The following is a 17,570-nucleotide window of genomic DNA, read 5'->3' as shown; positions in this document are numbered from 1 at the left end:
ATTATTTAACTTTCCCAGTAGAGGGGGAAAAACTTACCCTTGGGAAACAGCTTTACGGATAATTGATTTTCATGAGAACAACACACTGAACAATCAGGCAGGACCTGATTTCCTAATGGGAGGAGGTTAAGGTAGGATATTAAGTTGGGCAGTTAGAGCAGCACCTCGACTGAGAATGTTCTTGAATGTGGATCCTGATTCTCTGTCAGTATAAACAAAATATCCAGAACCATGGGGTTATGGTGGCCAGTCCTTCTATGGAGGACAAGGGCAATGAGAGGTAAGAAAAATCTATTTAGGTTTCTGTCAGCAGTGACCAAAATAGAGCTTGCAGATTTGAGCTGGGATGGGGAAAAAGTTATACCAATAAATATTTAAGATCTTACTGGGCACTCATTTCTTGTGCTAGATTTGTGAAGGAGATAAGAGGACAGCAATTGAAAAACTCAAGATTTCACCTACTTTTCAGACACTTACAATTTTGTGAGGGAGATGACACATGAAACAATATATATATGTATAATCATAACCATATATATATGTATACAATGTAAAATGTGAATGAGATTGAACACATAGAATTCTGGGTACCTCACCAACACTTCACATGGATTATCTAATTCAACCCTAACAAAAACACTATGAGGTAGTTTTATTATTATACTTATTGTTTATTTTCCAGCTGAAAATATTAAAGCACCAAGAGGTTAAGTTACTTGCCCAGGGACACAGAGAGTATGTGGTGGAGCCAGAACTCAAACTCAGGTCTGTCGGACACAAAAGACCATGCTCTTTTCTACTCCAAAATACTACTTCCCTGTGACATGATAAATCCTCTAGTACGGGCCAAAGATACCATGTGACTGTGACTATTGCAGCTTCCTCACTGCTATAAATTTGTCGTGATCCAAGAAGAAGAGGAGACTGGAAGCAGAAAGCTTCAAAAAGAAAATGTGAGTGGTGACAGGTACAGCTCGTGAATGCTACAGGGTGGAGATTAGAGAGCAGCAAGTGGGAGGGGTACTAAGATTTTTCCCGTTGTCACAGTCAAACATCAGGACGATGAGTGAAAGATGCAAGAAAATAAATGTCACTGCTATTCAGATGCCTCACATTGTGAGCATATGAGGAGAGAAGTATTAAAATAATGTATCAGGATATTTCAGTTCTCCTGGATATAAGGGAATGGAGCAGGATAGAAAATGTGGCAAATTCTCTTTTGTGACTCTGAGGACAAGGTAAACATAAGAAGCCAATTAGAAAAATATAACTTGTTCAAAGGTAAATTCCTCATTCAAACTGGGTATTTAGAGTTGTGGAGACCTATTATTTTTTTTCTAGAATGCTTTATTGATGAAATGTTTTCTGAATTCCATCAATTTCAGATTGTGGCTATAAAGTAAAAGTTGTAATTAGATTCTATATTGGTAGGGTAATTAAGAAACTACATTTAAACAGATTATTTAGACCCTCAAATTTTTATATGAAGTATCTTGACAGTTGAGACTAAAAGTATGAGGTCATTATTCTTTGCACAATTTACCAGGATAATTGTTGCTGTTCTTCACATTTAGGCTAGGTATGTCACATAATGGCACATCACATATCATTTGGCCCAAGATATTTCTTGGCCCATTTCATTGTCGTGTTGACAAATGGAACAGAACAGGAAAAAGAAAAGTATTTGGCACCAAAGAATATAGTTGAATAGAAATATCTGTCACCAGGTCTCAATAATGTCTATCTCCAGTCCGTTTCTGGGTCTCAACAATGTTTGTTTCAGGCTTTTCAGTAATGTCTGTGTCTAGGTCTCAAGGTACACAAGCACAAATAACAAAATCATTTCTCACATTAATGTGCAGTTCCTTTAAGAGTGAGCTGTCATTGAATTTAAATTAATTTTAAATAAAAAAAGTGAGCTGTCCGAGATGCCCCTCAACAGATGACTGGATTAAGAAGCTGTGGTCCATATATACAATGGAATATTACTCAGCTATCAGAAAGAACGAATTCTCAACCTTTGCTGCAACATGGACGGCACTGGAGCAGATAATGCTAAGTGAAATAAGTCAAGCAGAGAAAGACAATTACCATATGGTTTCTCTCATCTATGGAACATAAGAACTAGGAGGATCGGTAGGGGAAGAAAGGGATAAAGAAAGGGGGGGGTAATCAGAAGGGGGAATGAAGCATGAGGGACTATGGACTCTGAGAAACAAACTGAGGGCTTCAGAGGGGAGGGGGTTGGGAGAATGGGATAGGCTGGTGATGGGTATTAAGGAGGGCACGTATTGCATGGTGCACTGGGTGTTATACGCAACTAATGGAGCATCAAACTTTACATCGGAATCCGGGGATGTACTGTATGGTGACTAACATAATATAATAAAAAATCATTTTTTAAAAAAAGTGAGCTGTCTATAATGTTCCACAAGTTGTAGTCAAAGGAAAAAGAAACTTTTAACCAAAATTTCCTGCTGCATGGCACAAATAGGAATTATTCAAGAAAGACACCACTTATATAAGAGTTGACCCAAAAAATCAGCTTCTTCTACTGGTAGAAGAGTTCATAGTGTACCAGGTAAGGATTTCTTCTCTGCCCTTTCAGAGTCTGTCTCTGGGTAGTTTTCCTGCCCACCAGCTTTTTCTTTCTCAAACATCGGTTTCAGGAACAGGTTTATATGTATTTGGACTAAGGGATGACTTAAAGAGTGAGGCTTGGGTTATCCAGATGATCTTCTGTACTACCAATTAGCCCTGACATCTATCATTAGACAATGGCCTGGAATAACTTTGGGGAAAATTAAGATCTAAGAGAACATTTGAATGTTATGTGTTTGTTGCTTAACTTTTTGTTTTATGGATAGAGTTAGGAGTTTGGAGGGAGGGAGAGCACTGGATATCTGATGTTTTTAGGATGTACAACATAATGGTTTAATATACATGTGTTATGAAGTGATTACCACAATCAAGTTAATTAACACATTCTTCACTCACAAGTAACTCTTCGTGGTGAGACCACTTAAAATCTACTTTTTTAGCAAATTTCAAGTATACAATGCAGTGTTAGTAACTACAGTCATCATGTTGGCCATTAGATCCCAGCATTTATTCATCTTATTACTGAAGTTTGTACCCTTTGACCAATATCTCCCCATTCCCCCCACCCCCAGCCTCTGATAACCATGGTTCCACTCTGGTTCTATGAACTCATCTTTTTTAGATTACACATATAAGTGAGACCGTACAGCATTTGTGTTTCACTGTTTAACTCATTTCATTTAGTACAATGCCCTCTAGGTTCATCCATGTTGTCACAAATGGCAGGATTTTCTTCTTTTTTAAGGCTGAATAATATTCCACTGCATATACACCCCACATTTTCTTTATCCATTCATCTATCAGTGGACATTTAGGTTGTTTCCATATTTTGGCTATTATGAATAATGCTGTGATGACCATAGGGAGGGCGGATACCTCTCTGAGATAGTGATTTCCTTTCCTTTGGATATATTCCCAGAAGTAGGATTGCTGGATCATATGGTATCTGATTGGGATAGCCCGAACATTGCTCCCCTTATCAAACTATATACTTTTCCTTCCAGAATTTGTAATCTTCACCTGTTTTTTGGCTTCCTCTGCACCATCCCTTTTTTCTAAGAGGTTTCCCTAGATTGACTTTAGAAAAGGTAATGAGTTTGGGCTTCCATAGTTAGTCTCTTAGTTCCTAACTATACTGCTACACTTGTAATTTTATGATTGTATGTTTGAAACTATTAACATCTCAGTGGTGATGGGAGGAGGCAAATTTGGGGTTTTATTTCATATTGGGCACCAAACAATTTTTCATGCTAATGAATACCTTTTGGTGTTTATATGGACATAGGAGAATTAATACCAGGGCAAAGTCTGATTAAGGGTATCCCAGGAGAAAGGGTATATGTTTAACTAGATTTTCTGGGTAAAGGAAAGTTAAGAACAAGCTATTTTCCACCATCTTTGCAAAAAAAAATCCACTAAGATATCTGAGTCCACTGTCCCAGCCTAGTAAATCAAGTATAATGATATACTTGAATAATTTTTTGCTGACTGAAGATCTTTCAGAGCCTCCGACCATTATTTTGAGCATTAATTCTGACTGGCCAGAACTACAAAAGGAGATGGAGAGGAGCGAAAGAGTAGGACTGAATGTATTCTGACCCTAGGACATCTCCTGCAAATTGTTTTCTTGACTAAGCTCATTTCATTATCTGTCTCTCTATCATGTAAAAGCAAATGACACAAAACAGAATTTTTTAAAAATCTCAGATAATTGAAAGCTCTAGGTAGTTGGATTGCCATTAATAAAGGTTTTGTGGAGACTCGCGATGAAGGGAGTCTAATAGTCCCCACGGAATTATGCTTTCCTGTGCTTCATTTGCAGAGGATGCTCCTGATATGCTGTTGCTAACCCTGAGCTTTGAGCAATTTCTACAGAGCGAGTAAAGAGTTACGCTGACCCATTCATTGTCTTCCCTGGCCCATTTTGAAACCAAAGGCAGGAATTTCTCAGGCTTTAGCTTAAGAGCTTGCTGTGTGACCACAGTGAGAGCTCTGTCTCTTGGGGCTGAGGATTGGTCTGTTGGCAGATTGTTGGCCCATATGAGGATTGAAACTGTCATCCCAGCCAAGGATCATACCCCACTAGATCTTTTGAAAAGACAGGAAGAAAGAAAGGAAGGAATGAAGGAAGAAAGACAAAAGAAAATTCCCCCCAAACTAAATTACCTATTTGGTCTTCCCATCTCAGGAAAAGACATGATCATTCATGTACTTGCTTAATCTATGTCATTTCGTTAAACTTCTTTATTAAAGTATAATTTGAACACATAAAAGTACAAAAATTGTATCAGTTATCCTATGTAAAAAACCCTAAATTTTAAAAAATGTATTACTGAAGTATAGTTGACATACAATGTTATATTAGTTTTAGGTGTACAACACAGTTATTTGACAATTCTATATATTATGCTGTGCTCACCATAAGTGTGATCACCATCTGTCACCATAGAATGTGATGACAATATTATTGACTATGTTCCCTATGTTATGCTTTTCATCTCCATGACTTATTTCTTCTATAACTGGGAGTTTGTAACTCTTAATTTCCTTTACCTATTTCACCCATCCCTTCACCCACCTCCCACCAGTTCATTTTCTGTGTTTAAGAATCTGTTTGGGTTTTTTGTTTGTTTTATTCTTTAGATTCCACATATAAGTGAAATCATATGGTATTTTTCTTTCTCTCTCTGACTTATTTCACTTAGCATGATACCCTCTAGGTCCATCCATGTTGTCATAAATGACAAGTTTTTATCCTTTTTTATTAAAAAGCTCCCAAATTAATCCACCTTGCTCCATCCCAGCCTGGTCTTAGCTACCATCTCTTACCTGGATTACTGTATTAGCTTCTCCACCAGTATTCCCACTGTCCTTGTAAGCCCCTAAGAGTCTGTTCTTCACATAGAAGCCTAAGGGATCTTTTCAAAATGTAAATCAGAATTCACCTTCCACAAACTCATCTCCTAACACTCTTCCCTCAGAGCCTGCCTCACCTGTCGGTCTCCAGCCACAGTAGTTGGTTTTGTTGTTTGCTTGGTTAATTTACTTCTTCCAGCATTCAGGTGCTTGTCTCACTCAGGGCCTTTGCACATGCCACCTTTCTACCTCTAGTACCTCCCCTCTGATTGTTCTCATAGCTGGTTACCCATAGCTATCATATTTCAGCTGAAATACAGCCTTCTTCTCACAGCGATCTTCCCTGACCATCTTATCTCCAGGCATATTATTCTTTGTATTAAGACCCCATATTCCTCCTTCGTTACACTTATCACAGTAGTAATTTTACAGTTACTTTTTTTTTTATTATATTCAGTTAGCCAGCATATAGTACACCATTAGTTTTTGACATAGTGTTCAACGATTCATTAGTTGCTTATAACACCCGGTGCTCATCACTACACGTGCTTTCCTTAATGCCCATCACCCGGTGACCCCATCCGCCCACCCCCCTCCCTTCTGTAACCTTCAGTTTGGTTCCCAGAGTCCAGAGTCCCTCATGGTTTGTCTCTCTCTCTCTGATTTCTTCCCATTCAGCTTTCCCTCCCTTCCCCTGTGGTCCTCTGTGCTATTCCTTATGTTCCACATATGAGTGAAACCATATGATAATTGTCTTTCTCTGCTTGACTTATTTCACTTAGGATAATCCCCACCAGTTCCATCCATGTCGATGCAAATGATGAGAATTCATTTTTTCTGATGGCTGAGTAATATTCCATTGTATATACGAACTGCATCTTCTCATCTTCTTTATCCATTCATCTGTTGAAGGGCATCTCAGCTCCTTCCACAGTTTGGCTATTGTGGACATTGCTGCTATGAACATAGGGGTGCATGTGCTCCTTCTTTTCACTACATCTGTATCTTTGGGGTAAATACCCAGTAGTGCAATTGCTGGCTCATAGGGTAGCTCTACTTTTAACGTCTTGAGGAACCTCCATACTGTTTTCCAGAGTGGCTGTACCAGCTTGCATTCCCACCAACAGTGTAAGAGGGTTCCCCTTTCTCGACATCCTCACCAATACTTGTTGTTTCCTGTCTTAATTTTTGCCATTCTAACTGGTGTAATGTGGTATCTCACTGTGGTTTTGATTTGTATTTCCCTGATGGCTAGTGATGTTACATCCCAGTTGTGGAGGTGATCTTAAAAGCAACTTAAAAGTAACTGGAGTTACTTTTAAGATCACCTCCACAACTGGGATGTAAGCTCTGGGAACATTAAGACCATGACTTACCTGCTCCTGATTTTATCCCCAATGCCTATCTCCCCCAATATACAGCACATAGCAAGTCTCCAAAAATATCTGGTAATCGAAGAAAATACTGAATGAAAGAATGAATAGAATTCTCAGCTGAAGCCTCTTTTTTTCATCAGCATGAACCTGTCTTCACTGCAAGAAAAAGGAGGATGGGAAAGGATTTAGGGACGCTGGTGTGCCTTTGAATTTGGAGGCACTAAGGAACACACTTGTAAGCTAAAAGGGGAAATCAAGTTTATTTCATTATTAATTAATGAGACTTGGGATGGAATGATAAAAATCTGATGATGTTAATGTCAGTTCTGAATGCTGGCTGACAGTCTCTGAAGACAAGGTAAAATGGTAATAGGACACTACAGTTTAATCCCCCAATTAAGAAGCAGCTGTCACCGCCAGGGACAACTCTAGTTGCTGATTGATTTTCCTTATACACTGTAATTATATTCAGTACCACCTTAGGCACCCTAAATGTCCTGGATACCCCATTATAGGTGGACCTTCCTTTACACAAGCCCAGTGCATTAACAATCCAGATTAGTACAAAAGGTAAATTATGGAGAAATTTTTTCATGTCACAGAAGCATTCTTAATAAGATTCCTTTGGATAACCAGTTCCCTGAGTGGATTTAAAATAGGATTTAATCTACTGTACAGAAAATATGACTTAACTGTAACCTGTTAGGACACATTATCATTACCAAAGCAAAGCAGCAAACATGGCTTTGCTTTATTCCCTGGCCAGACTGAGGCTTCAGTTTAGAACACCACCTAAACCAAGGCCTTAGCCCTGGCCTCACACTTATCCCCAATTTAGGCCACAACGCAGCCTAATTTTCCATTTTATCACAGCCCAGGCACTAAGAACGGAGAGCCATTTCAGAAATATGAGTCTTTGAGCTCTGGTGGGGGGGAGGGTGGCTTGAGGGGAAGGGAGAGCTGCAGCCATGACTCACTGCAAACCCATCCCCACTGCTGGAAAAAAAAAACTCTAAATGCACATCCTACTTGCTTTTGAGTCAGGAATGTCATTTTCATTTATGAAGGATGGAACATTATTTTTCTCTAACATTTCAAGTGAATAACTTTACATACATTTCCCCCGATTTCCATAGGAATTTGATGCCATGGAAGCAATCAGCTACATGTCCCCAGAGCCTGGCAGAGAGTCTTATTTTTCTTATAGGTACATTAAGATCAATATCTCTGAATTCCCCTCCTCCCTTTAATTATGTTCCTGGTGAAAACTACCCTGATTTAGGGGTTCAGTGGGAGATAGGGTGGTCTGAAATTCCTGATGTTACTTTAGGATCTTGGACTCATGCTTTTATTGAGTCTCAAAAGCTGAGTTTCAGAAGTTCAGAGAAACTTCTACATGATGTCCCTATTAAGAAGTGTTTGCCTCCCACTTTGAGACTCCCAAAGGTAGACTTGTCACATGTTATGTCAAGGAAAAGAGCCAAAAAGAGCAGAGGACACGCCCTCTGTGTTCACTCTCCAGGGCATAGTTTCTGATTCTGCTACAAGTATTAGATAAATATACCTAGCAGAACAAAACAAAAAATTCGTTTTGAAGGAGAAAAGACAAATCCTTTGAGTTCTATAGTATATGGCTTTCTGGTGCTATTGCTTCTGGAGCTCTTTCTCCAATTGGTGATATTTCTTTTTTTCAGGTCTGATGTTTGAATCTTAGAGACCCATATAATCTGACCACAATCAAAGAATTTCTCCTCCTGGGATCTGGGAATCTCCATGGGCTATGGTCTTTTAGTGTGGGGATATTTCTGGGTATCTATGTAGTGACCATTCTGGGTAACATTTTCATTCTCACAGTCACTTGCTTTGAGCTCAGCCTCCAAATCCCCATGTACTTCTTTTGGCCCAATCTTTCCTTCCTTGAGATCTGGTACACTACTTCCATTGCCCCTAAGATGCCGCAGACCCTCTCTTAGATCCTGGGGCAATTTCCTTTGCAGGTTGTGTGGTCCAGTTTTACTTCTTCAGTTCATTACAATAGTTGAATGTTTTGTGCTGCCAGTCATTTCTTCTGACCACCACCTTGCTATCTGCAGCTCCCTCCAGTACCCATCCCTCACAAACCTCCACACATGCATCCTGTTTGCGAATGGGCTTTGTCTGGATGAGTTCCTAACCTTTGTGGTGACTGTTGCCATGACTTTCCAGCTGCCATTCCGTGCAGCCTATGAGATTGACCACTTCTTCAGTGACCTGGCTCCTGTATTGAATCCAGCCTGTTCTGATCTTGAGATGGTGAAGAAGACCACTTTCCTCCTGGCCTCCTTTGTCGTGGTGCCAGACAATAGACTAAGTACTTGGGGATTCAGGCCACTGCTGTTCCAGGGCAGTTCCAGGGAACTGGCCAGCATAGCAAGGACCCTCCCTTGGGCCCCAAAACACAAGTCTTTGGGACCTCCAGGTTAATCTTTGCGTGATAAAATTGAGTTTGCCAGACAAATGCAACTCCATCAGGCTAGGGGAAAATATGAAAGACCCAATCTGCATGTCACAAAAATCTCTCTCTCCCTCTCTGTCTCCTTCTTTCTCTTTTATAGAAACATCTGTTGGTACTAAGGTTTTTGGTTGCCTTATGTACATGTACCCATGTGTGTGTATACACACACACACACACACACGTGCACATTTTTATACACACATAGTCAGCATACTCTTCCCATCCAAACTTATTGTCTAATACTTACTATTATACCCTCTTAGCTTCTGCCTAGCAATGCCCTTTACTGTGTCCCTGCTCAGGCTCCATGCACATTCACCTCCCCTTCTGTTATTTCTTACATTATTTGCCCCTCCACTGAGCAGAACTGGCTCTAAAATCCTAGAACAGCTATTGACTGTTCCACTCACTTGAACAGTTACGCAACCCCCTTGAAGACTGGAATAACATCATTCTTATCCCTCTTAATGTCCCCTAGCATGGTGTTCTGATGCAAAATAATTATTTGCCGATTGAATGAATCAAAGCAATCAGGGTTTGGTATGAAGAAAGTGAAGTAAGTCACTTCTTTCTGCCTATACTGGCTTCTCTTCAGCTTCCACCTTACGGTCATAGACACCCCCAGCTTTTTCCACGGGCAGCTCTGACTGAGCCCCCCCACAACCTTGCTCCTTGCCATACCCTCTCCTCCACTTTCTCTAAAGTGGCCAGGTGTATCTTTCTAAAATCCAAACCTGGCCCTGTCCTTTCCCTGTTTTCACAAACTCTCTGTGGTCCCCCCTGTGCCCCTGGGATGGAATCAGAGCTCCTCAGCCTGGCTTTTGGACACCTCTTGAGCTCACCATTCACCAGTCTCCTTTTCCCCTTTCTGTTCCAACCACACCAAATCTCTCAAATAGACTTGGAAGCTCCTTAAAGACAAGATCATATACTTGCCATGTATCTCCCACAGTATCTAGATCCAGAGTGGGGCAAAAAAGTAATTGTTCAAACAAGACGTCTTCAGTCAAATTGTAATGAACCTTCACTTTCCTTTCCTCTTTGTTTCCATTTATTGGCTTATGAAGCACTTTGGCTTGAGGAAAAGGTAATCTTGATTGGCTGTTCGTAATGTGTGTGTGTGTGTGTGTGTGTGTGTGTGTGTACCTCATTTCAACTGCCCACCCTCCTGGTGGGCACCACCAGGAGCACAGATAAACTCTCCAAGTACTTCTACCTACAATATGAGTCTAGGAATGCCAAACAGTTTGGGAAACACTTTCCCAGCTGGTTCTTCCTACTCCCTTCCCTACCACCCACAGAGCTCCCTCTTGTATAGGGTCTAATTGTCGCTAATCTAGTTTTAACTTCTTGTAATTACCCTCAATTAGGAAATAGAGCCTGCAGAACACACTCCTTGTGGTTAAGACATGGATCCAGAGTAGAAGTGTAATTACTTTTCAGCCTCTCAGGGGTTCTGCCTAGCCTTCTATGTAGATGCCGAGTGGAAATGCTTCATCTGCTCCATGCATACATGTTTTTCTTTTTCTTTTTCAGGAGTTTATTTAGTGTGTTGGCCATTGGGAAATTTTTTTAAAAATCTACTAATCTGAGATTAACTAAATTTAGAAACTTTCAACCACTTCCCATTGTCCTTAGATGAAGCCCAAATGCCCCATGGAAGTGACCAACATTACCAGTCATGACATCCAAGAACATGGAGCCCACCTGGAGCCCCTTTAATTGCCAAAAAAAAACCCATGTAACTCTTGCCCCCGTCTCCAGTCTCATTTTCTGCTTTCTTGCTCTCAGAGCTTCTTTCCTCTCAGAATTTCTTTAAGGTCCCCAAACATGCGTCCTCAAAACTTTCACACATGCTGCGCTTTCTCCCCTTCCTCGCTCCACTTATCATCTGGCTCATTCTTTAGGTGACACCCAATCTCTTTATGATCTTTTCTTAAAGAACCACTTTTTCATTGCTTCTTTATAAATTTCTCTGCAACTGAATTATCTGAGTGATCATAGATATAGATGTACAGTCACATAAATATATATCCTCTACCTGGATGATAAACTTCACAAAGGCAGTATCTGTGTCTGTCTTGTTTGAACATTACATCCCCAGCACCCAGCACGTGCTTAACACAGAATCATTGTTCAATAGATATTTGTTAATAAAAGAATACAAAAGAGCCATCTAAATTCATTTCATTTATTTGATAAAGCATTATCTTGCTTTCACTCAAGATGTGGTTATTTAATCTTCTTGTGGGCCAATTAATTTCACTTTGTTCCCGAAACCACAGTGTACCTCTGTATTCCCCATCTTTCACAAATGTATGTGATTCCCTGAGGGAGCTGGAGGAGAGTGTATAACTCAGGATAGCCGATCCCTACTGGTGAGAAATGTGTCAAAGTGCGTGTCTTACTCATGTTGGTCAAAAGCTTCCCTGAAGAACATAAAAAGCAACACTTTTCTATTATTGTGCTTTGGTTGACACACTGCCTCTGCAGCATGAATAGATTTCCTCTATTTAGTAAGACATTATGTTAATGATTGGACAGAGTAATTAATAGCAAATCAGATTAAATTTTCATGTGTCTATACAAGCCAAAAGAAAAATTATCCTCATTAACCTGATCAGCACAAACTGTCATACTAGATTAGAAGAGCTCCAGCTTCAGTTTATACTTCAACCTCCACTGTTTTGGCCAGATGGCTTGCTGGTACCTCAGTGGCTGCTCAGGAGAGAGGGAGAGGAAACTGGAAATGGGTAAGTCAGGGGCAAGAAGAAGCAAAATGGGCTTCAGCCTTGGCCTGAAGGAAGCTTGCCTACAGTACCTGTCTCAACATGGGAAGCCCATCCACATTAGCATTTCTATACAAAGAAGCCAGGCTAGGAAGTGGGAGAAGGCTGAATGGTTCTCAGGGCAGTGATACTAATTAAGAAAAGTCAAAAATTGTGTTCAGAGCAGTATACCTAAAAGTAGAACTCCCAAGAGAGGGCCTAGAGACAGATTTCTGGACCTTAGGAGCAGAGGACTGCCAAAGATTAGACAGGTATCAGGAACCCGGTCAAATGAATTGGGGTTCTGAGGGCATTCTGGCAGGGGCTCCAAGATTTCTAAACTTTAACATCTTCTTTCTTCCTCTTCTCAAGCTCCTCAGGCTCCTCAAGTTTACTTTCTATATCCAGCTTCACCTGTAGTGCAAGATCATTGCTGGCATAAAAATGAATGAAGACACAAAGTGTGGAGACATGGTGTCAGGTCTCACTACTCTTCCAGCTGATCAAGATTGGAGTTTAATAAAGCTGATATCAAACTGTGTTTCACACTACAGGAGGGATTGTGTGACAAACACATCAGAACTTATACATCTAAATGAGACTTATCTCCTTCACAGAAATCCACTGGGAAACTAAATAGGTATTCCATTGACGCTAAAAATAAAATCACTGGAACTTCCTTTTTGAGTATTTACTTTATATTCTTAGATACATTTTTTTAATTCCCTCAGCTGAGGTTAACTTTTTCATCTTTTGAGGATGCATTTGCATTCTACAAATGGTCAAAATCTTTCCCACAGGAATTTTTGAGTGCCTTCAGCACAATTAAATTGCAAAAGTGATTTACCAACTATGGTTCTGTTGTGGCGAAAATGCCAATCACAGGGATGCTTGGGTGCCTCAGTTGGTTGAGCGTCTGCCTTCAGCTCAGGTCATGATCCTGCGGTCCTGGGATTGAGTCCCACATCAGGCTCCTTGCTCAGCGGGGAGCCTGCTTCTGCCTCTGCCTGATGCTCCCCCTGCTTGTGCTCTCTCTCTGACAAATAAATAAAATTTTTAAAAAAGAAAAAGAAAAGGGGCGCCTGGGTGGCACAGCGGTTAAGCATCTGCCTTCGGCTCAGGGCGTGATCCCAGCGTTATGGGATTCAGCCCCACATCAGGCTCCTCCGCTATGAGCCTGCTTCTTCCTCTCCCACTCCCCCTGCTTGTGTTCCCTCTCTCACTGGCTGTCTCTATCTCTGTTGAATAAATAAATAAAATCTTAAAAAAAAAAAGAAAAAGAAAAATCCAATCACAGAATTCCTCCAGTGCTTTAGTATTTTTATCTTATGAGCCTGATTGACTGCCTTTGAGAAGTGAATTCTACATGGATAGTATCATTGCTAGCAGAACAATACGAGTCCATTATCCTCATCCATAGTCGGATTCTGCACCCATCTTAGGGTCTATGGCATGCTACAGTTTGCCTCTGAAGATTCTATCATTTGTTTCTCGGTCATACTAGAAAACCCATTTTCCACCCTGGTTACTATTCTGCTTGAGAACACCTTGTTTTGTCAAGTTTCCCTTGAAAGTTCAAAACAAATGTCAAGTCCTTCCTATTTTCATTCATCACTCAAAATGCATTGACTTCTTTTCAGAAACTTTGCTTGTGTTTAGGGTTTCTTCCAGAACAAGTTAGCTTCTTCCTCCAAATTGGATTCATCAGCCATCATTCTCACAGTTGCAAGGTATTAAGCCATTTAATGAAGCAAACTCTGACCTTTTCAATATTTCCATCAATCCTGTGAATGATGAGATGACCAATTCATGCATCATCAAGGACACTGTTCCTAAACCTTTCCTGGTACTCCCAATTCTTGCTCTCAATATTATTCGGCTCCTCATAAGTATCTCTTAACACATAAAGTATCTCACTTGCAAATTCATTTCACACAATATTTGACATTGATCCTTTGCTTTTAACAATAACCACTCATTTTTTTCAGTGACATGAAAGTAGCATGCACTGCACTGCTGATGCTAGCTAGTGCAAGACTGATTGGTCAATGTTGCCAGTGTTGCTCCTGAAAGTTAAAACATGTTGCCAGTCAGACCTTGGTCACAGTTCCAAATGTTGAGTAACAACTTCTCTTTGGGTTGTATAGACATGGCCTCAAGGACAATTGTTTAAGAAATTAGGACACTTATATTGTCCTTTCTCTTTCATGCATTCTGTAATCATCATCCTAACCAGGACTAAATGAAGGTCATTGCCTTGTGGGTTTGGAGGAAGATAAGTAGGGTTTGGAAGGACCCCTTGACATGAGTCTTAGCCTAGTTACTGACATATACCTGTTACAGTGCCCTACAGTATTTGTCTTATCCCATCTCTTAAGGATCTACAGCATGTGGTAGTGGTTAAGATAGCAGGCAGTGGCATTAGAACTGGGTTTGAAACCGAATTTGACCGCTCACTAATTTGGTCAAGTGAATCACTTTCACAAAACTGCTATTTCCTTATTTACCATGGAAATGACATCCACCTGCAAAGTTCATGAGGCTTAGATGAAATAACACATGCAAAAAAACTTAGCATGATACCGGCACATAGCTACCTGCTATTAATTGGTGGGAAGGCCAGTCTGACTTAGTAAAAACCCAGAATATCTTTCAAACCTATAAAGTAATAGCTCCACTAATATTGACTCTTCTTGTTTAGAAATTTCCTTCGCAGGGGCACCTGGCTGGCTCAATCATCTAAGTGGCTGACTCTTGATTTCAGCTCAGGTCATGATCTCAGGGCTGTGAGATCGAACCCCCCATTGGGCTCAGCACTGAGCATGGAGCCTGCTTAAGATTCTCTCTTTTCCTCTCCCTCTGCCCTTCCACCCCCGCTCTCTCTCTTCCTCTCTCTTAAAAAAAAAGAAATTTCCTTCGCAGACTAATTTCAGAAACATATCCCATTCCAATCATGGTACAAGAAAAGGCTGTGACTCAGGCTTGTGGACATATTTCTGTCTTTCTGAGATAAGACCCTCAACAGTTATTCTTGAGCTAAAGACACCCTGGACCTTTAACTTTCCCTGCTATCATGGCCTTGGTTCTGTCTTTTTTTCAGCTGCTACTATGACTACCCAAGGACTGAGAGCTTCCATGAATTCTCTGTGTGTCTATGTACCAGGCTGACTTTATGCAAATGAACTTTCTTTTCACTGGATTGATTGAGGTATTATTCTTTGCTAATGTTCCTTCCAAATATGTACAGTGAATTGTATTATGGAATAGATCACTTAATGGGGTCCAGAGAAGTATAGTCAAGTTTCACATGTAAATGAAACTTGCATTAATTGCCCTTATGATTCTGCTTAAGGTATTAATTTACCAAACACATCCTTTCTTTTTGTGAGGTTTACTTTATGGGTATTAATCCCAACTGTGATGATACATCACTTATCTGAAAGTTCCCTTCCTGGAAACCATAACTTTCTAGTACTCTCAGAGCTAAAAAAATAAGGCTTAACCTTTAAAGATCTTAGAGCAGGCAGAAGAGATGATATAAAATCTATACACCAAAACTCATGCAGAGTACTTATAGAAAAACTCTTAAGGCTCTCAATCTTACTTCTTTACATAATTGTAACTCTGCTTGGTTTCTGACTCCAGAGTAGAATAGAAAATGTCAAAGGGCTACTGGAGGCATAAACAACATTATCAGAAAGCAAAGACTTTGGAAAGGAGACAGGATAGTTCTAAAAAACTGGACAGCCTGGGGCCATTTATTGGATGATTAAACAGTCTGATCCCCCTCAACATAGCTCCTAAGGACACCCCTTACATCCCAGCCCAACTCAATGATTAGTGTCTATAAAGATGGCTGGAATCAACCTGAAAAGGGCAAATTATGTCAGGTTCACTTGGCATGAAAAGACAGAGACCTATCTATTTGAAACAATTACAATGAAAAGGACCTGGCTCGTGCAAGGATGCTTCTATTATTTGGGACATGCACTTGCAAACATTTCCTTCCTGGCCGATGCCAAACGGATCAGATGTTAAGGTATCTGCCAACCAGGGCATGTCACACTAGGTTCTGCCAGGCTGGTTTCAATAAACAGATAGGGTTTGTGGTGAGCACATTGTTTGTATGTAAGTAAAACAGATGCTGGTGAAACAGTCTGAAACTGTTTCTCTCCCCTCCCTGAAGTGGCACACTTGTGATTACCACCAGCCTAGGCGGGGCCTGAGTTATTTGAGTTATTTACAACTTTGAGCTAATGAGATGGCTGTTTTGCTGCAGGTATGTGGGGGGTGAGGGGCGGGGAGGATGGGATTGTTCTCCGGGGATGAGTCCTGAAGCTCCAGAGAGTTTATTAACACTGCCCTTTAGACAAAAATGATGCTTGGGGTTGGCCGTTTTGCCACACCACATTCCAGACAAAATGTGCCCTAGCAAGAAAGGAAGATATTGATAAGGAAAATTATTTTTCCAGGTTTCTAATGAAGTCAGGGCATTTTCTCTCACCTTGTTACCAGTAATAAATATGTGGGGGTGGGGGCAGGGGGAAATGCAAAATAATGGCCTCCCAAGGAGCTGTTTTGCACTTGCTTTTAATAACTCCCCCTGAGCCTATCTCCCAGTGAAATTCTTTATAGTTAAAATGCCTTCTTCAACTAAGACAGGTGTGACCAATTAAAACCATCAACTCTGCAGTGAATGAGGCGCTAACTCCTTAATCCCAACAGTTAGTGTGCAAAAAAGGAAGGAAAGTGACGAAAGAAGCAAGCTATTGGCTATAAGAACAGGAGCCACTTACAAACCTTGCTGCAAGGAGGTAATAGGTTGATTATAAGTAACTATACTGTATCTGTATAATATGACTTATGTATGTATCTTATATAGACACTTATATGAAATATGGTGTGTGTATATATTCATACCTAAGTATATGGGTAACATGAGTGTCTGTGTAAATAGGATCCTTAATACTGGGGCCGTTTAGTGGAGGGATAGAGACCAGTACACTTCAGCTCCTGATAACACCCTATGTCTCAGCCCAGCCCCCAGTAATGAGTGTCCATAAAGATGGCTTGGAGTCGTCCAGAAAAAGTTAAATTGTATCAGATTCAATTGGTATAAGAAGAAAGCAAGCTATCTGTTTGAAACGATTACAATGAAAAAGACCTTGTTCCCTTCAAGGGATACTTCTATTATTTGGGACGTGCACTTGTAAAGAGCACCTCTTTCCCTGCCAACTGCAAACACATCAGGTGTTACAGTATTTGCCAACCAAACCATGTCACACCAAGTTCTTCCAGTGTGGGCATGGGTCCCTGTGTCAGCATTTTGTGTCTGTGGGGTGTGTGTGTGTGTGTGTGTGTGTGTGCGTGTGTGTGCGCATGCGCGTGCTACCTCAAGTTGGGGTGTGTTTGTGCATGTAGGAATGGGGATATGTACTTTTTAAATGAGTTCAATCTAGTGCACATGGTTTCTGA

General features: G+C 40.5%; 1 pseudogene; it reads left to right on the top strand.

The window, feature by feature from the left end:
* The first annotated feature begins 239 nt into the window (after window positions 1-239).
* LOC105237332 lies at window positions 240-9,296 on the top strand (annotated as a pseudogene).
* The last annotated feature ends 8,274 nt before the right edge of the window (window positions 9,297-17,570 follow it).

Source organism: Ailuropoda melanoleuca, chromosome X (genome assembly GCF_002007445.2).
Source record: "Ailuropoda melanoleuca isolate Jingjing chromosome X, ASM200744v2, whole genome shotgun sequence".
Taxonomy (NCBI): domain Eukaryota; kingdom Metazoa; phylum Chordata; class Mammalia; order Carnivora; family Ursidae; genus Ailuropoda; species Ailuropoda melanoleuca.
This window is presented reverse-complemented; position numbering and strand designations above follow the sequence as displayed.